A 21,998-nucleotide genomic window follows, 5' to 3' on the forward strand; every position below is an offset into this window, starting at 1 on the left:
TACATGAATCTGTAGCAAACATAGAAATTGAGAGGAATGACACACCCCCTGAGCCAAAGCAACAGTTGGTAAAGTCCACTGTAAAGTGGAATGAGGGATATGATGTATTAACTGAGGAACAAAAGAGACATGCATGGTTTACTGATGGGACAGCAAAATATTTGGGGCAAAAAAGACATTGGAAAGCAGTGGCCTATAACACATGTACTAGAAGGACTTTGGAAAGTACTGGGATAGGTGCAAGTAGCCAATATGCTGAACTTATGGCAGTATATCAAGCCATCAAAATAGAACAAGGAGGACAGTGTCATATATTCACTGATTCATGGGCGGTAGCTAATGGGTTAGCTACATGGATGCCCATGTGGAAAAATGAAAATTGGGAAATTCATGGTAAACAAGTCTGGGGCAAAGAATTATGGGAAGATATCTGGAACATGTCTTTGGTCACTGACTTGTCAGTTTTTCATGTAGATGCTCACGTGGCCCCCACCACACCAGAACGTGAATACAATGCTCATGCTGATCGACTGGCAAAGATTGCTACTGAACGTATTGTTCCTACTTTGACAACAACTGATGATCCGGTATTAGCAAAATGGGTCCACCAAACAGCAGGCCATTTGGGGGTCCAGGCCACACACCAGTGGGCACAAGATCGAGGTATTAGTATCTCTCATTCACTGTTAAAACAGATAGCAGAAGAATGTCATATATGTCAATTGGAAAAGGAGCGAACTGTTCCTCGGGTAGTAACTGGAGAGATAGCAAGAGGAAAAGTCCCAGCCCAAATCTGGCAAATAGATTATATTGGTCCACTACCACTGGATAAAGGATGCAGATTTATATGCACTTGTGTTGATACCTATTCAGGTGTACTAGTAGCTTGTCTTTATAAGAATGCAACCCAGAAAAACACTTGTAAAACCCTAGATCTCATAAGTCTATATCATGGAACCCCAATGCAGATTCAAAGTGACAATGGGTCACATTTCAAAGGCAATGAAATGAAGAAGTATTGTATACTAAACAATATAGAATGGATATATCATATTCCATATTATCCAGAAGCATCTGGGTTAATTGAAAGAATGAATGGATTACTGAAAGAACAGTTGAGGAAGTTAAGTTCCAATAATTCATATCAACATTGGAAGGATAATTTGTTCATGGCTTTGCGTAATTTGAATAATAGACCATTGGGAGGAAGTACACCTCTAGCCAGAATGATGACCCCCAATCTGCAAATTAGAAAACAACAAACACACAAGATCCCAAATATTGAGTATTGGACCTTGAGGCCAGATGTCCCAGCACCGTACCCAGGACCACCTGGTTTGGTGGGGTATGATTTACATTGTTTAGAGGACTTTTGGTTGGACAGGAAAGAAGTAAGAAAAATTTCCACTGGGATATGCATAAGAATCCCTAAAAATCACTTTGGACAGATTTTACCTAAATCAGGATTAGCAGCTCAAGGAGTACATGTATTGGCTGGAGTAATAGATTCTAATTATCAAGGAGAAATTGTTGTAACATTCCAGAATTTAGGGGAAGGGCCCATACAGATTCACAAGAATGATAGGATAGTTCAAGTGATTATCGTTCCTTGTAAAACAATGCCACTTGTAAAAACTGACCCTCCTTCCAAAATAACTGTCACAGGAACTGAAGGATTTGGTTCTACTGATAGAATAAAATCAGGAGCTAAAGTATGGGTAAAACGGAAGCCAGATGATGTTCCAAAGGCTGCAGAGATTATAGCATATGGGAAGGATAACACTGTAACTATTGTTTATTCTGGAGAAGATGATTACAAAATTGTACCCTTAAGTCATTTATTCTACCGTGAGTGAGGCTACAATAGTCTGGTTATTGTCTCTTTGCTTCTTCTTGATTTTTTGTTTGTTCACCTTGTTTGTTAGATTTGTTTCCACAGGCTTGGTACCCTCCATCTGTAGATGCCTGATAGCTTAAGCTGGATGTCACCCCCTGTCTGCAACTGTGATGTGTCACCCTTGGACCTGGCATCAAGCATATTAAGAACTGACCTCTCAAATGGGACCCCTTAGGACAGGGACAGCTTTACATCCGATTTCAGCAGCAAGTAGCCATAGAAGAAGAGATCTTCACCCCTTACCACAAGATTTTGGGGCCCCATTTGTTCGGGGTGGGGGGAATGATGGGGAGCTTGTGCTCAAGCCCCACCCTAAAATATGTTTTTTTGTGTTTTTATTGTGTGCTATTCTTGTTATATTGTTGTGAAATTTTGTTGACACCAGTTATTCCTACTGTATTTTTGCCAAGTAAGGGACATGAAAGATCTTGGGGCCGAATGTAAGGGTTATGGGATTTAAAGATCTTCCATGCCCCATGGACGTGCTGACATAGCAGAGCAAGAGAAAGCGGAAAGCAAGAAAAAGTGAAAGCCGAGCTAACAGTCCTGAGGTTGGTGGTTGGCAGCGGTTGCGGTTGCCCTTTTTTTTTTTTTTAATTAGGACTCCTGCTGAGCACTGCCAGGGGCCAGAGCTGCTGGGAGCACGCTGGGTGGTTGCTGTGAGTGGGGAGAGGAGGACCTTTGCCTGAGGTAGCCTGTTCTGTTTTAAAGGCTTGAGAATGTGGGTGCTTTCTACTTTATCTACCTGTGCCAATGTCATAACTACTCTAATGGCTTTCACTTTCTGGTTTTGGGACTCAGTCTTTTGGTATCTTAATAAATTTTCTAGTTTATTTCCCCATATGGCAAACCTGATGTATTTTGTGATGGATAATTATATCAGCATATTTGTAATCTCTATAGGCATTGTGAATATGGCATTGCTGATACACTGACCCAGGAGATAATTTTAAAATTATTGGACTCCCTGAAAGCCATGATCAAAAAAAGAACCTAGAAATCATCCTTCAAGAAATTCTCAAGGAAAATTGCCCTGATGTTTTAGAACCAGAGAGCAAAATAGAGGTTGAAAGAATCCACAGATCACCTCTTGAAAAAGATCCCCAAAAGAAGGAATATTATAGCTAGGTTCCAGAGTTCCCAGATCAAGGAGAAAATATTACAAGCAGCCAAGAAGAAACAGTTTGAATATTGTGGAAACACAATCAGGATAACACAGGTTCTGGCAGCTTCTACACTGAGGGATCAAAGGGATCAAAGGAATGTGATATTCCAGAGGGCAAAGGAGCTGGGATTAAAACCAAGAATCACCTACCCAGCAAAACTGAGTATCATGTTTCAGGGGAAAATATGGTCATTCAATGAAATAGAGGACTTTTAAGCATTCTTGATGAAAAAGCCAGAGTTGAATAGAAAATTTGACATTCAGATAAAAGAAGCAAGAGAAGCATGAGAAGGTAAACAGGGAAAAGAAATCATAAGGAACTTATCAAAGCTGAACTATTTACATCCCTATATGGAAAAATGATAATTGTAACTTATGAAACTTTTCCCAGTATGAGATAGTTGAAGGGAATATAAATGTGTATGTATGTATGTATATATATATATATATGTATATATATACACACATATATACACACATATATATATATATGTCTATGTGGGAGAGTATATGGGCATATGAATATATACATGAGTATGTGTATATATGTGTATGGTATACATAGACAGAGGGCACAGGATTAATTGAATAGGAAGAGATGATACTTAAAAGGTGAAATTGAGAGGTGAGAGAGGAATATAAATACAGGAGATGGGGAGAGACAGAATGGGGTAAATTATTTCATATAGAAGAGGCAAGCTGGGTGGAGTCAAGATGGCGGAGTAGAAACAGGACCTTCATGCGGCTCTGGCTCCCACCACCTCCAGTTCATGTAAAAGGGGACTCTAAACAAACTTTGGAGCTACAGAACCCACAAAATGACACAGAAAAGCTAACCTCCTGCTGAGGACAGCCCAGCAGGCCAGCAGGAATCCACCAGCACAGCGCTCTGGGAGCCAAGCCCAGCAACACACCTAGGTTTTAGCCCCAGGGTGGGCCTGACCAACCACTGGCTGGAGGGATTACAGATCACCAACAGCTGTAGCAATCCAGAATTATTAACACATAGATGCTAAGGACAAAGTGAGATGTCAGTACAATGTGGATTTTGGGACCCAGTAGTTGGGAGTGCCTCGGCTTTTTGCCCCCAGGGCGGGAAGCTGCTGAGGGCTGCAGTGCAGCCACCACCACGTGGCAGCTTCAGCTCCTGGCCTGCAGAGTGTAGGGTGACCAAGCGACCAGTCTGAGGGGTAACTGCTCTTGCTTTAACCTGCTTGGACCTGTATTGTGGTCTAGGGTGGAGGTCCTAGGGTATATGACCAGCTTGCCAGAGCATATGGAGGCTTCAGAGAGGGCACCCAACTAATACTTCCAGCAGCTGAGAAAACCCCAACATTTGGAATGAAGCTCCCCTGTCTGGTGGCAGAGTCCTACTGTGGCAAAAAGCCCAAAAATCAAGTAATTGAGTGGCAAAATGGCCAGGCAAAGAAAGCAAACCAAGCAAAGCAATCCAACATTGGACTCCTGTTTTGGGGACAAAAAGGATCAAAGCATGGAACAGGAGGAAGACAGTGAAGTCAGAACTCCTGTACCAAAAGCTTTCAATAAAAATGTGAGCTGGTTACAGGCCATAGAGGACCTTAAGAAGCAGATAAGAGAAGTGGAGGAAAAATTGGGAAGAGAAATGAGAACAATGCAAGGAAATTATGAAATGAGAGTCAACAGCCTGACTGAGGAAAATAAGACCTTAAAAAACAGACTAACTCAAATGGCAAAAGAGGCTCAAAAAGGCAATGAGGAGAAGAATGCCTTAAAAAGCCAAATTTGCCAGATGGAAAAAGAATCTCAAAGGCTCACTGAAGAGAATCATTCCTTCAGAATTAGATTGGAACAAATGGAAAATAATGACTTTATGAGAAATCAAGATGCTGTTAAACAGATCCAAACAAATGAAAGAATGTGAAATATCTCATTGGAATAGCCACTGACCTGGAAAAATAGATCCAGGAGAGATCATTTAAAAATTATTGGACTACCTGAAAGCCATGATCAGGCAAAGAACCTAGAAATCATCCTCCAAGAAATTCTCAAGGAAAACTACCCTGATGTTTTAGAACCAGAGGGCAAAATAGAGGTTGAAAAAATCCACCGATCACCTCCTGAAAAAGATCCCAAAAAGAAAACTCCTAGAAATATTACAGCCAGGTCCCGGAATTGCCAGATCAAGGAGAGAATATTACAAGCAGCCAGGAAGAAACAATTTGAATATTGTGGAAACACAATCAGGATAACTCAGGATCTGGCAGCTTCTACACTGAGGGATCAAAAGGCTTGGAATATGATATTCCAGAGGTCAAAGGAGCTGGGATCAAAGAACCACCTACCCAGCAAAACTGAGTATCATGTTTCGGGGGAAATATGGTCATTCAGTGGAATAGAGGACTTTCAAGCATTTTTGATGAAAAAACCAGAGTTGAATAGAAAATTTGACATTCAGATAGAAGAAGCATGAGAAGGTAAGCAGGGAAAAGAAATCATAAGGAACTTATCAAAGTTGAACTATTTACATTCCTACATGGAAAAATGATAATTGTAACTGAAGAAACTTTTCTCAGTATGAAAATAGTTGAGGGGAATAGTATATATATCGGAGGGTATAAGGGTGTATGAATATATATGTGAATATATGTATATATATTTACAGGTATACATAGATAGAGGGCACAGGACCAATTTAATAGGAAGGGATGATATTTAAAAAGTGAAATTAAGAGGTGAGAGAGGAATATAATGAGAGAAGATGAGGAGAGACAGAATGGGGTAAACTATCTCATATAGAAGAGGCAAGGGGAAATGGCTGCAATGGAGGGGAAGAAGAGGAAGGCAAAAGGGAATGGGTCAACCTTATTCTCATTGAATTTGACTTGGGGAGGGAATGAAATACAAACTAAATAGGGTATCTCACCCTCCAGGAGAGTGGGGGGGAAGGGGATGAGAGAGAGGATGATGGAAGGGAAGAAAGGATGGGGGGAAGGAAGTTGGAAACACCCATTTTTGAAAAGGGATGGAATCAAAGAAGAGAATAGAACAAGTGGGGGGGTGGGATAGGATGGAGGGAAATATAGTCAGTCTTTTACAATATATCTACTATGGTGATTTTTTGCATTAGATACACATGTACAACCTATACTGAAATACTTATCTTCCCAGTAAGGGTGGGTGACAAGGGAGGAAGGGAATGTATCTGGAATTCAAAGTTTTAAAATAAAAAAAACAAGAATATATATATATATATGCTATTATTAATACTATTTTACATGTAATGGGGAAACAAATTATACAAGCACTGGGGCATAGAGATCCACCATTTCCTACTGGAAAAGTCTAAGGGGGTATGGGAGAGAGCATATTGGAGGAGGGGATATCCTGTGGGACTGCTATTTTGGGGCAGTGGGTAGGGGAAAACAGGGAGAAAATTTGTAACTCAAAATGTGGCAGAAATGAATGATGTTAATTAGAAGTTAATAAAGCATTTGAAAAATGAAAAAAAAAGAAGAGGCAAGGGAAAACTGTTACAATGGAGGGGAAGAACAGGAAGGCAAAAGGGAATGAGTCAACCTCACTCTCATTGAATTTCACTTAGGGAAGGAATGACATAGACACTAAATAGGGTATCAGGCTCTACAGGAGAGTAGGGGGAAGAAATGAGAGGAGGGATGATGGAGGGGAGGGCAGGTTGGGGAGTAGGGTAGTAGAGAATAGAACAAGTGGGAGGGTGGCATAGGATGGAGGGAAATATAGTTAGTCTTTCACAATATATCCACTATGGAAATGTTTTGCATAGCTACACATGTATAACCTATAATGAATTGCTTATCTAGGAAGATAGGAAGATGAGGGAGGAAGGGAAAGAATCTGGAATTCAAAATTTTAAAATCAAATGTTTAAAAAATATATTAGTAGTATCATTTTTTTACATGCAACTGGGGAATAAGATATACAGGTACTGGGGTATAGAAATCCATCTTGCCCTACAGGAAAGTCGGGTAGTTTGGGAGGATATAGGAGAGAGCAGATTGGCAGAGGGGATATACAGTGGTATCGCTGTTTTGGGGTGGTGGGTAGGGGAAAGACGGGGAGAAAATTTGTAACTCAAAATCTTGTGGAAATGAATGATGTAAACTAAAAGTAAACTTAAAATTTAATTTAAAAAAATAAAAAAAAAGAACATAAAAAAAAACATGCAGCCAGAGATTTCTAAGGGCTACAGCTAGGGAAACAAACAAACAAATCTATAAGACTCTTTTCCTTGTAGTTTCTGGTCTGGTCAACCTGGAACTACAATGAAATGTTAGATATAGCTAAAAACATCTTAGCAAATTCTGGGATTAATCATTAAGACGTTGGAAATTTATTGTATTGGGACTGCTGGAGAAAACTCCTGAGACTGTAGGTAACTCCAGGAGTTCACCTGTGCTAAGATACCTCCTCCCAATTGAGATTACTTAACATTCCCCATTCCCTCCCTGGAGTAAAGAGGGTATCTCAGTATGGGGATTTTTAACAGCCAGAAGTTCTTGTTAACCCTTCTCATCCCAGATCAAATTAAGAGAATGCAGGAGAATTGTAGGTAAAACTTAAATCACCCTTCTCCACCTGGCAAAAGGAGAGGAGGGATAACACTTGCAGACTGGCAGTAGCCCTAACTGCCCTGTGCCTCTGGGCACCTTGTAGCCCACCCTTCCAGCTTGGAAATGTCACCCAGCTCCTATACATTCCACTCACCCTGGTCCAGAAGCTTGAAACTGACTCAGGTTCAATACATTCTACAGTTGTGGGGGAAGGGAGAGGTGGATGGACCAACAGGGCCTTTAGCAAGCATTCTCTAAACCTTGCCTCTAAGAACCACTGGGAAGGCAGCCTCTGCTCCAGGTAAATTCTAAACTTCTCTGTTCCAGTTGTAAAAATGTATTTTATCTCTGTTTGACCCATTTCCTGATTTGTAAAGGGAAAAATAATCATGGTTGGGATTCATTGTTTTTGTTATTACTGTATTTCTAAAATTGCATTGCATTTCTAAAAGTTTGCTTAGCTTGTGAAATTTGAGGACCATTATGAAGTAAAAATGGTGTTATAGCAATTTTCTTAATCTGGATTGTGTTGTATGTGAATTTGTTTTTTTTTCAGTGTGATGAAAATTTGATTATTTAAAACTGTTACAAACAAGTAGCAATAATACTGCTGATATTTACTATGATAGCAGATTGTCCATTTAAAATCTTGGCTATTATGGATATATATATTGGTTTAAAGTTATAATTTCCACATTATTAATGATGACATGAATGATTCTCTGTGGAAGATGATTTAGAAACGCATTCACCTAAATTGATAATGGATTGTTTCAAGTGTTAAATACATAATAATGTTTAGGACATTGTTCAGCTATGTTGTTGAAAAAAGCAAGTTCTCTTATAATCTAGATATTAGTTTAAGATGGTACAAAAAAGACAAAGGAAAGAAAAGATACTGAGTAAATTTTAAAAGCCTGATAAATCTTGCTATGGTGATAAGGCTAATTTAATGGGATATGTAATGGAATAGTGATGGAATACAATTTTATTGTATTGTTGTAGCAGCAAGCACCCCAAGCGTCCTCAGGGTTTGCTGCCAATACAGGTTCTTAGATCTGCTTTGTTAAAGGAAAGCAACTCAAAATGGGTTAACAAGCTTACTTTAATCAGTCAGACATATATCGTTTACCTTGTTCAGGGGAAAAAGGTCAGCACCCCGAACTTCAAAGTATACAGGCAGAATTATCAAGACAGAAACAGATCAAGTAGACAGATTTCCAAACTGTCCAACCATTATATCCATACCCAGTCAACATCTGGGTTTCCACATCTGGGTTTTTCAAAGCCGGGGGGCTCTGGACAACGGCTTCCCAGAATCCAGATCAAAACACAAAACACTTCGCAAAGTGAGCCCCCAAAACAAAGCTACACATCAGGGCTTATATAGCCTTCTCCTGGCTCAGAGAATGTAACAACCTTATTGACTCACTGGCCAATCAAGAAGTATCTACTGAAAAACAAGCCTCCCACCCCAGGCTTCAGGTGCACTTTAGCCTAGGGGCAGGGAAGATCTTCCAAATTTGCATTCCCATTACAATTGTTTGAACCTAGCCCTGCATGGCTGGAAAACTGTATCATTCATTGTACTGTTTGAACCTATGCTCTTGGCTTATGAAAAACAATCTCTTCATTACAAACACTTTTTCTTTTTTGCTTTTTGGAGGGGGAAGGCAGGGCAATTGGGGTTAAGTGACTTGCCCGAGGGCACCTAGTTCATTTTTTTGTGTGTGTTAAGTATCTGAGGCTGGATTTGAACTCAGGCCTCCTGACTCCAGGCCTGGTGCTCAACTCACTGTGCCACCTAGCCACCCCCTACAAACAGCTTTTTTATTAAGGAACTTTGTAATCTAGGAATACTGTATACTACCTTAGGAATTTATGTTACTTAAGGACATTTTACACTAACTTAGTTTAATGAATTCCAATTTTAAAGATTTATTTTTGCTTTAAGGAGGAGTAAAGAAATATTATTTTTCAATTTCTGATTAATTTTCTTCATAAAAGTTTAGTGATTATTCCTCTTAACATCAGGATAAATTTAAACCATTTTAAAGCAAGGGAAATATTTTTAGAAGAAATATTTTGAAAAATCTTGTGTGATATTTTTTTGAAGGCCTACTAAATTTTCAAAATAATTTATTGCTAATATAATGAGTTGTAAAGTGGAAGATATCTTGCTGTTTTAATCTGAATTTGTAGTCATTCCATGGCCTAAGCAAGAGTTAACATTTGTATTTAAACATATATGTCAAAGATTTAAATTCCTAAAGTATCTCATTCTTCCAAACTGAGTGTAATTAGGGAAGAATGAACAAGTTTGTGAAAGGACCTAAATCCATCAGTCTATGAGGCTAGCCATTAACCTCTTTGCTTTGTCTGAGCTAGGATTCCAGTACAGAACAGTTATATTAGTAAAAGAATAATAACAAATAGGGGTTATCCAAGCCCCTCTTGTCTCTAGATAGTTGTTCTGAATATATTTGTGACAGTTTCAGATACTGTAAGTATGTTGAGAGAATGTATGGAAGTATTTTAAGATGAGAGAAAAATTATTTAACTTGATTATTACAGGGATAGTTGTCATAAAGCCAAAAATAGAATGAAATGGGCTATAGACTGAGAATTGCTAATGGTGGATGTCTGTGCCTGGGAAAGGTTTTGAAGACAAACTTGGACACAGCCTAGGTAGGATCTTTTTTTTTTTGGCTTTTTGAAGGGGGGAAGGCAGGGCAATTGGGGTTAAGTGATTTGTCCAAGGTCACACAGCTAGTAAGTGTTAAGTGTCTGAGCTCAAATTTGAACTCAGATCCTCCTGGCTCCAAGGCCAGTGCTCTATTCACTGTACCACCTAGGCACCCCCTAGCTAATATCTTCTTAACTCTATCTTCCAATTGTGCTTTTTCCTTTCTGAAAAGGAAAATTCTCACCTGATTACTCTTAAGCCCTACTTTCAGCACCTGATGGCCACATGATTGCCTTTCAGATATGACTCATCTCTGGAATCAAACAGAGCTAAGGAAGTTCTTTCCTTCTGTTAAGGTATATGACATTGTTACTCTTTTTATTGTATATCAAATTTGTATAATCAAGAAGTTCTGTAAGTATAATGCTAAATCTATTAAATAACAGATGGAAATTGGAACAAATCTGAATTACTAAAACAGGATGAAAGAGTGAATAGCTTACAATTATGACCTATATTCATGGCCAAATAAATATAATATAGAGATAACATCCTCCAAAGGAGCAAATGATTAGACCAAGTAATAAGACAAAGGTGTAATGGGATAGATGTCTAATTAAAAAGGATAGTAAATGTTGAGGAAAGCAACAGGATCAGATTGATTCCTCTAAGATTTATATACAGATTATATGATTAGCTTCCAAAATTTTTCTATCATGGAAATTCAAGCTTTAAGTATGTTTGGGTAATAAGATCTCAAATTTGGAATTTTTCACAAAGACTGCATAAGATAGTGGTAAAAGTAAAATTATTTTTTATTTATTAAAGTATCTGTCTGATCATTTTAAAAGGCAGATGAGCTCATTTTATGGTTAGATCCTCACATATTAAAAGAGTCATATGCCAGGTGCAGGATTTAGGTAAGGACAGAAACAACAAATAATATATAAACTGAAGAACCAAATTTAAGTGATTTTACTAATTTACATTAATTTACATCAGAATTATCTGGGAACTTCTAGATCCGAACCAGAGAAGCAGAACTCCCTTCTTGAACTGCCCTAAAAAATAAAACCTATTGTCAAAGAAAAGGCATCTAGGGATTAGATAACTATATGAGGTATCTGGGATTCCTTTATAATGCCATGTATTGTATTTTATTTGTTTACAAACATTATTCTGAGGTGTCCATAGGTTTCACCAGACTGCCCAACAGGCTCAGGTCATAAAAAAGTTAAGAACCCCAATTTTACATTCCTTTCTTAAATTTTATCTCCTTCAATTTGACTCAACATTCTGGTCTGTGAACATATTTTGCATCTTTTCTCTGTCATGCACTCAATAGCTCTCTCTCCCATATTGTACCATTTGCAGCCTGGAGGGGCATGGCAGCACAGTGCAATGACAAGAATATCATGTTTGGAATAAGGACCTGTGTTTGGAACTGATTCGTGACATTTACTGACCTGTAACCTTGAGCAAGTAATTTCTAGCCTCTCTGAATCTCAGTTTCTAATTCTGTAAAAATGAAAGGATTTAAACTAATTTTCCAAAATTTCTTTCAGCTTAGAATCTATATCATCACCTTTTATCCTAGTCATTGTTTAAAAAAGGTGAAATAGAACAAGACCAAACACATATCCCTAGACAATTCCCCTACAGACTTCCATCCAAACTGATATCACACCACTATTGACTATTTTTTGGATCTAGTCATTCAGCAAGTTCTAAAACCACCTATTATTTACCCTCATTAAGTCCAAATTTTCTGCAATAATTGTTCTGAGAATTATATCACAGGGATCTGTGATTTGCTTATACCATATGCCTGCCTTATTTTCATTAAACACATTTCTATTCTTGAAAATTATTCTCCCAGAAGATGTTAATAATGCAAATGTCACTGTGGCCACCTCTGACCATTGAACTGGTTTTATACCATATTATTTCATGGCCTGTGAAAAGAGGATATTGACTGGTTGACTAAGACATAACTTTGGGCTGACCAAGAGCTATAGGAAATACATCCATGAAAGTGAGAGGTGCACATGATTTCATGCTTCCTCTCATGATCCTAGCCCCTGTATATTTTAATTTTCAGTGTTGCCAATATTGATATCGAATACAAATGTTATTATTTATATTTGCACATATAAACCATAGGGTTTTGAAATGTCCTTTGTTCTTTTTTTTTAGGGCAACTGGGGTTAAGTGACTTGTTTAAGGTCACATGGCTAGTTTTTGTGTTAAGTGTCTGAGGCCGGATTTGAACTTAGGTCCTCCTGACTCCAGGGCCAGTGCTCTATTCACTGCACCACCTAGCTGCCCCAAAATGTCCTTTGTTCTTAAGGATTCCATTAAATTATAATATTTCTGTCATACTATGAAGAGTTGTGATGGCATTTGAAAACATGACAGACTGCCTAGGTCCCTTGTCACACAATTCATAGCCATCTTAATTTTCAAGAGATACTGTATGAAATCATAACTTTCTTTATCTAGGATCATCTTGGGTGTCATAATTAAAGGCTACCAGAGAGGGAGGTCCTTAATGAATAAGTCTAGTGATTCTAGTCATTGACCACACTGGATATCTACAGATTGATCTAAAATAACTTAAAGCTAAGCTGTGTCTAAGAGAAGAGGTACTAATTTTCTTATGCTAGACAAAATTCAATGTGATTCCTAAAAAGAAATGGTGTTTGAGTTAAAAAGATTTTCAGATTGTAAGCTTTCAGAAGTAAGCAAAGGTTACAATATGTATCTGATTAATCTGAAATCAATTTTCATTTCCATTTCTAAAATCATTTACAGTGAACTATCATTACTCCTATGAATGTGTCCCATCAAAGTGATTATTGTACCATATATCACAGACTAGCTGCTTCACTATGAACAATGACAAGTACAAATTTTATAACAGGAAAGAAAAAACTCAGAGTATATTAAGAAGCCTATTGCAGGGCAGGACACACTGCTGGGTGGAGGAGTTGCTCATATTAGCAGAAGGTTTAATCTGAAAGCCCTCATCCCAGAAAATTTTGAGAAAATGGGAAGATAAGTAATAATCATGAAACTTATATCAAGTTTGTCCACTGAAGGTGGCGGGGGGGGGGGGTTTGAAACAGAAAAGGGAATTATGAATGTTCCTTGGGTCTCATTGAGGTCAATAAGATACTGAAATACAGTGTCTACTCTGGAGTTATTTTGGTATGTGGTAAAATGTCAATACCTCTGGTGTTTTGTTTTGGGAAAGGAGGAATCCCCTTAATAGAAATATCACAAGAGAAAACATCCGTTAATGCTTTAACAATTAAAAGGATTACTTAGGTTCATAATCAACAAAGTTTTCAGGGGGAAGAGCATACAAAGAAAAAATCTATTCAAATAACACATTTATCCAGGTATAAGTTTTCTGTGAGAAAAGTTCTTCTCAAACTTTTCCCAAGTAGCTTGGTCACCAATTGAAACAATGGACAATATTAAAAAGAGAACTAAAATAAGCAACTATCAGGAAACTGGTGCAGAGCAGAGAGAAAGAAAAGCTCCCTCATTTGGGAGGAGGAAATAACTTTAGAAATACTTAAGTGGATAATTATACATTTTTTTTACACAGTAACAATATTGTATTATGATCAGCTGTAGATGACTTAGCAATTCTCAGAAATGTCATAATTCAAGTCAATTCCATTACAAATGACATACTATCTTCTGCCAGATTTTGAGTTACACATTTTCTCCCCATTTTCCCCCTACCCACTGCCCCAAAATAGCAGTCCCACAGTATATCCCCTCCTCCAATCTGCTCTCTCCCGTATCTTCTCTCATATCCCCTTTGACTTTTCCAGTAGGGCATGGTGGTTTTCTATGCCCCAGTGCCTGTATATCTTATTTCTCAATTGTATAATTTTAAACATTTGATTTTAAAACTTTGAATTCCAGATTCATTCCCTTCCTCCCTTGTCACCCGCCCTTACTGGAAAGATAAGCAGTTCAGTATAGGTTGTACATGTGTAGCTTATGTAAAACATTTACATAGTTAATATATTGTAAAAGACTGGCTATATTTCCCTCCCTCCTATCCCACCTCCCACTAGTTCTATTCTCTACTTTGATCCCATCCCTTTTCAAAAGTGAGTGCTTTCAACTTCCCTCCCCACCAGCCTGCCCTCCATTCCATCATACCCACTCTCATCCCCTTCCCCCCTACTCTCCTGGAGGGTGAGATACCCTATTTATTGTGTATTTCATTCCCTCCCCAAGTCAAATTCAATGAGAATAAGGTTGACCCATTCCCTTTTGCCTTCCTATTCTTCACCTCCATTGTAACCATTTTCCCTTGCCTCTTCTATATGAGATAGTTTACCCCATTCTGTCTCTCTCCATCTTCTCTCATTATATTCCTCTCTCACCTCTTAATTTCACCTTTTAAGTATCATCCCTTCCTATTAAATTGGTCCTGTGCCCTCTCTCTATGTCTACCTGTAAACATTTATACACACATTCATATATGTATTCATATGCCTGTATGCCCTCTGATATAGTCATATATATATATTCCCTTCAACTATTTTCATACTGAGAAAAGTTTCATCAGTTACAATTATCATTTTTCCATGTTGGAATATTAATAGTTCCACTTTGATAAGTTCCTTATGGTTTCTTTTCCCTGTTTACCTTCTCATGCTTCTCTTGCTTCCTGTATCTGAATGTCAAATTTCCTATTCAACTCTGGTTTTTTCATCAAGAATGATTGAAAGTCCTCTATTCCACTGAATGACCATATTTCCCCCTGAAACATGATACTCAGTTTTGCTGGGTAGGTGATTCTTGGTTTTAATCCCAGCTCTTTTGACCTGTGGAGTATCATATTCCAAGCCCTTCAATCCCTCAGTTTAGAAGCTCCCAGATCCTGGCTTATCCTGATTGTGTTTTCACAATATTCAAATTGTTTCTCCCTGGCTGCTTGTAATATTCTCTCCTTAATCTGGGAATTCCAGAACCTGGCTGTAATATTTCTAGTAGTTTTCTTTTTGGGATCTTTTTCAGGAGGTGATCGGTGGATTCTTTCAACCTTTATTTTGCCCTCTGGTTCTAAAACCTCAGGGCAGTTTTCATTGAGAATTTCTTAGAGGATGATTTCTAGGTTCTTTCTTTGATCATGGCTTTCAGGTGGTCCAATAATTTTTAAATTATCTCTCCTAGATCTATTTTCCAGGGCAGTGGTTTTTCCAATGAGACATTTCACATTGCCTTCTATTCTTTCATTTGTTTGGATCTGTTTAATAGCATCTTCATTTGTCATAAAGTCATTAGTTTTCATTTGCTCCAACATAATTCTGAAGGAATGATTCTCCTCATTGAACTTTTGAGATTCTTTTTCCATCTGGCAAATTTGGCTTTTTAAGGCATTCTTTTCCTTATTGCCTTTTTGAGCCTCTTTTGCCATTTGAGTTAGTCTGTTTTTTAAGGTCTTATTTTCCTCAGTCAGGCTGTTGACTCTCATTTCATAATTTCCTTGCATTGTTCTCATTTCTCTTCCCAATTTTTCCTCCACTTCTCTTATCTGCTTCTTAATGTCCCCTATGGCCTGTAACCAGCTCATATTTTCCTTTGATGTTTTTGGTGCAGGAGTTCTGACTTCACTGTCTTCCTCCTGTTCCTTGCTTTGATCCTTTTTGTCACCAAAATAGGAGTCTAATGTTGGGTTCTTCTATTTGCTTTGTTTCCTTTGCCTGGGCATGTTGCCACTCAATTACTTGACTTTTGGGCTTTTTGCCACAGTAGGACTCTGCTACCAGACAGGGGAGCTTCATTCCCAAATGCTGGGGTTTTCTCAGCTGCCAGAGATATTAGTTGGGAGTCCTTGCTGAAGCCTCCACATGCTCTGGCAAGCTGGACATGCACCCTAGGACCTCCACCCTAGACCACAATCCAGTCCAAGCAGCTTAAAGCAAGAGTGATTACCCCTCAGACTGGTTTCTTGGTCCCTCTACACTCTGCAGGCCAGGAGCTGAAGCTGCTATGTGGCAGCAGGGGCTTTAGCCCTCAGTGGCTTCTCGCCCTGGGGGCAAAAGTCGATGCACTCCCAACTACTGGGTCCCAAAGTCCACACTGCACTGACCTCTCACTTTGTCCTTAGCATCTTTGTGTTGATAAATCTGGAAATGACCACAACTGCTGGTGATCTGGAGTCACTCTAGCCGGCAGCTGGTCAGGCCCACCCTGGGGCTAAAACCTTGGTGTGGGGCTGGCCTCAGCTCTCAGAGCACTGCGTAGGATGATTCCTGCCAGCCTGCTGGGCTGTTCTCAGCAGGAGGTTAGCTTCTCTGCATCATTTTGTGGGTTCTGTAGGTCCAAAGTTTGTTCAGAGTCCCCTTTTACATGAATTGGGGAAGGTGGAAGCTGGGAGTGGCAGGAAGTCCTGCTTCTACTCCACCATCTTGACTCCGCCCCCCAGTGGCTAATTATACTTGATGCAGTCAAGTATTTAACATGATATTGCTCTTACATCAGAAATAAACATAAGTGATATTTTGTTCTGGTTAGAAGAAGAATGGGTCATCATGTTAGAGCTATTTAAGTGATAGGCTGGTCACCTATAATGAGCTGCACAGAAACTTAGAAAATGAGATGCTGAGAAATCTTCAGCCCTTCATGGGACAGCCTAACTGTAGGTTTCAAACTCCCTTCTATGTGATTTATGAAATACAGAATTCAGATCAAGGCAATGACTCTTGTTTCCAAAGTGAAATCAGATCCTGATATCTCATTCTTTAACATCCCTCCTAACCATTGCTTAACTAATAGGCAGCAGTCATCTAATTTATTTAGCCATGAAAAGAGTTTGTCAAAGTCAAAGAAGGGGCTTCATCACCTCCCCAAATCTTTGAGAACAACAAAAAGCTATTTGGATTCTAGTATTGTCATACTTTGATTAATGCAAGAGGTTTATCTCCCAAACATTAAAGAACTAATCCTGAAGCTTTGTTTTAAATGCTATCTGCTCCTACTTCTCTCACCTTGATAGAGTACTTGACATTTTTCTTTGATACAAAACAGTTAATTCGAGTTTTACACTTGAGTTTATCTATGCAGTCTGCTACATTCAGCCCAAGTCCACACCATGGATTGTAAATATGATGTGATACAGAAAGAGAAAAGTTCACTTATATTTCTAACGGACTGCAGTCCATCAAAACTAGCCATTCTGATTCTCTGTTAGTAGTTTTTATCCACAATCTTGGCCTCATATCTTTACTACCTAGTCATTGCTGTACGCTGTAGTTATCTTTATGATTCTTGACTGTGTAAATCCAAAGCCTTAACTTTGTACTTAATGACTTTCCACTGATTCTGCTGATACTTGAACTGACCTTTGTGTGGTTGAAATAAAAACATTAGTTGTCTTGAAGATCTCTAACCTAATAGCATACCATGAGCAGGCAAGAAAGGTATGATAAAGCATTAAAATTCATATATGAGAGAAGTTAATGAAGAATAGGAAAGTTAGAAGATCTATTATCCAAGAATTTTGTTTCAAGAAGGTATTTCCTAACAGTTACTTCCTAATTATATTACTCTGTTTTAACTCCCTTAGTATGTTTGTGCTATTGAAAGGAGTCACTAAGGAGCAATCTTTTTTTTGCTTTTTGGAGGGGGGAAGGCAGGACAATTGGGGTTAAGTGACTTGTCTAAGGTCACACAGCTGGTAAGTGTTAAGTGTCTGAGGCCAGATCTGAACTCAGGTCCTCCTGACTCCAGGGCCAGTGCTCTATTCACTGCATGACCTAGCCACCCAGCAGCAAACTTTTAATATTGGTCAGGAAATTTCTGAAGTTGCTACCCACCCTAACCCAGTAAAATTGAAGTTTGAAAACTTAAGAAGTGGGGTGGCTAGGTGGAGCAGTGAGTAAGAGCGCCGACCTTGGAGTTGGGAGGACCCGAGTTTGGTTCCAGCCTCAGACACTTAACACCCACGCAAAAAAAAATAGCAGTGTAACCTTGGGCAAGTTACTTAACATTAATTGCCCTCCAAAAGGCAAAAAAAAAGAAAGAAAACTTAAGGAGAAATCTATTCTCATGCAACACTAATATTCCCATATGAAAAACAGATTTCTAATTTAATAGAACTAATTTCAGGATCAATCATATGTATCTCTAAAACTTTAAAACCCTTTAAAAATTGATGTTCTGAATATAGTTTTTCTTGCAGTGGTGCTTTTATATGTAGGCAAAAATCACATGATAAGACTAGTGCTTAACGTGAATGTTACCAAAAATAATTGCTATCAAGCACTGAATTATAATAATAGCTCACATTTACATAGCAACTTAAGTTTTACACAACATTGCAGGAAAAGTGGCACTCCCTGCTCTCAAGGACCATAAAATCTAGTAACAGACTGAGCTACATACAAGTGATTACTTTATAGGACAATATATGCTAGTGCCATGTAAGTGATGTGGAAAAAATACAAAGTACAAACAGAGAAGGAGAATAACAGATCACAGCAGGCTGAGGTTATGGGGAATACATAATAAAAGAGATGGAAAGGAACTTGGGCCCTCAGATTTGACTAGGATTTCAACAGCGTGAAATGGACTGAAATCATTACTGCCACTGCTTGGGAAAGGTCTGCATAGGCAAAAGCTATTTCAGGAAGAAGACAAAAGATGATTAAAGGCAAGAAAGAACTATCCATTTGATAAAAGCCAATACTCCAAATTGGTTGTAGTTCCTGTGGAGGAAGAATGGGAGACAAAACTAGAAAGGTTACCAGTTTGGGATCAAATTGTGCAGGATGAGGAGGACAAGAGAAGAATTTGCTTTTTGTAAGTGGGGAGCCATTAAAAATGAACTGTTGACCAAGGGAACAAGATGTTCAAAGCAGTACATGTCATTGTGATAGCATGGATTGGAAGCCAGTAAGGAGGCAATCACAATGTTCCAGGAATCAAGTGATAAGAACCTGAACTGGGGTGATGGCAACATAGTTAAAGAAATGAATGGAGAAGACATTTCTAAGGAAGAACAGCAGGACATAGTGGTTAATTGGATGTCAGGAATGAAGAAGAGGGAGAAACCAAAGATAGGATAATTAATAGAAATGGCACAGTAATTATGGAAGAGCTGTTTTAGGCATTGATGAGTTCAGTTTTGTACATCTTGGGTTAAAATGTGGGACAGAAATATACATGGAGATATTCAGCAAACTACTGTAAATGTAGACCTGGACATTAGAGGAAAACCAGGTATGAAGCTAAAAATATAGGAATTATCCACCAAAAAAAGTGACATTTGAAGCCATAAAAGTGATTAAGATGTCTGGGGAAGAAAAAATAGTGTCATGAAAAGTTCCTAAGGTCATAACCCTGAGAAAACACCCACATTTGAGAGGCAGAAAGGAAAAAATAATGTATAAAAAGGTACACAGAAAAAGAGATTTTAAAATTCAGGAAGACAACAAGAAGAATGTCAGGGAAACCATAGGAAGGAACAGTTTAAAGAAGGGGCTGATCAGCAACGTCAGATGCTATAGAGAAGTCAAGAATTATGAGTTATGAAAAAAGTTAATTGAGTTTAACAGTTAAGTGGTCATTAGTGGCCTTTGAGAGAGCTGTTTCAGTCTCATGAGAAGTCAGAAGTTAAATTTCAAGCGGTCAAGGGTAGGTATTTGAGGAAATGGAGGCAACAAAGACAATATTCTTTGGACAAATTTGGAGAAAAGTATGGAGAGTGACAGGACAATAGCTTAAAGACAATGATAGAGCTAAAGGAATATGGGGGAGGGGAAGGAAGGAGTGGGGAGTTAAGTGAAAGCTATGCAAATTTGTAGGAAGAGACCAGGAGGGAAGAAAGGAAGGCAAGAGCACAGTAAGAAGAATAATTGATAGTATAAGTACCTGTAGGAAGCCAAAGGAAGTTAGATGAAGAGCACAAGGTATAGGAGTTAGCCTTGGCAAAAAAGAAGGATACAGGGGACAGAGCTAAGATGGTGGAGTAGAAACAGGACTTCCATGTGGCTCCCACTTCCACCTCCTCCAATACATGTACAAAATGACTCTCAACAAACTTTAGAGCTACAGAACCCACAAAGTGACAGAGAGAAACTAACCTCCTGCTGAAGACAGCCTGGCAGGCTGACAGGAAGGGGTCATTGCAGCCCTCTGGGAGCAGAGCCCAGCCCCTCATGAGCCCGAGGTTTTAGCCTCAGGGCAGCCATGAGCAGCCATCAGCTGGAAGGACTTTGGGAGAGTGGATCACCAGCAGCTGTGGCAATTTCCAGAATTAGCAACGTATAGATGTTAAGGACAAAGTGAGAGGTCACTGTGAACTTTGGGAACAGGGAGCCCAGGAGTGTGGTACAGCCTCTACCCAAAGAGGGAGAATCGGCTGAGGTAAAGCGACAGCTGCCATGTGGTTCCTTCAGAAGTCCTGGCCTGTAGATTGTAGGGGGACCAAGCGACCAGTCTGAGGGGTAATCGCTCTTGCTTTAAGCTGCTTGGATCTGGATCACTGTCTAGGGTGGAGGTCCTGGGGTGCGTGACCAGTGAGCCAGAGTGTGTGAAGGCTTCAGAGAGGGCAGCCAACAAGTAGCTCTGGCAGCTGAGAAACCCCAGAAATTGGGACAAAGCTATCCTCTCTGGAAGCAGAGTTCTACTGTGGAAAAAAGCTCACAAGTCAAGTAATTGAGTGGCAACATAAGCAAGCAAAGGAAGTAAAGCAGATCAGTCAAACTTTAGATTCCTTTTTTGGGGACAAAAAGGATCAAAGCATGGAACAGGAGGAAGACAACAAAGTCAGAACTCCTAAACCAAAAGCTTCTGAGAAAAACATGAATTGGTTACAGGCCATAAAGGAGCTTAAGAAGGGATTTTGGAAAACAAATAAGAGACATGGAGGAAAAATTAGGAAGAGAAATGAGAATGATGCAAGAAAATTATGAACTGAGAATCAACAACCTGACTGAAGAAAATAACACCTTAAAAAATTGACTAATTCAAATGGCAAAAAAAGACTCAAAAAGCCAATGAGGAGAAGAATTCCTTAAAAAGCCGAATTTGCCAGATGGAAAAAGAATCTCAAAAGCTCACTGAAGAGAATAATTCTTTCATAATTAGATTGGAGCAAATGGAAGCTAGTGACTTTATGAGAAATCAAGATACTATTAAACAGATCCAAACAAATGAAAAAAGAGAAGGCAGTGTGAAATATCTCATGGAAAACCACTTACCTGGAAAATAGATCTAGGAGAGATAATTTAAAAATTATTGGACTACCTGAAAGCCATGATCAGAAAAACAACCTAGAAATCATCCATCAAGAAATTTTCAAGGAAAATTGCCCTGACGTTTTAGAACCAGAGGGCAAAATTAAGGTTGAAAGAATCCACAGATCGCCTCTTGAAAAAGATTCCAAAAAGAAAACTCCTAGGAATATTATAGCCAGGTTCTGGAGTTCACAGATCAAGGAGAAAATATTACAAGCAGCCAGGAAGAAACAATTTGAATATTGTGAAAACACAATCAGGACAACTCAGAATCTGGCAGCTTCTACACTGAGGGATCAAAGGGATCAAAGGAATGTGATATTCCAGAGGGCAAAGGAGCTGGGATTAAAACCAAGAATCACCTACCCAGAAAAACTGAGTATCATGTTTCAGGGGGAAATATGGT

Source organism: Petaurus breviceps, unplaced genomic scaffold (assembly GCF_028583685.1).
Source record: "Petaurus breviceps papuanus isolate PSGF00001 unplaced genomic scaffold, PetGlider_PUasm1.0 90977, whole genome shotgun sequence".
In the NCBI taxonomy this organism is placed as follows: Eukaryota; Metazoa; Chordata; class Mammalia; order Diprotodontia; family Petauridae; genus Petaurus; species Petaurus breviceps.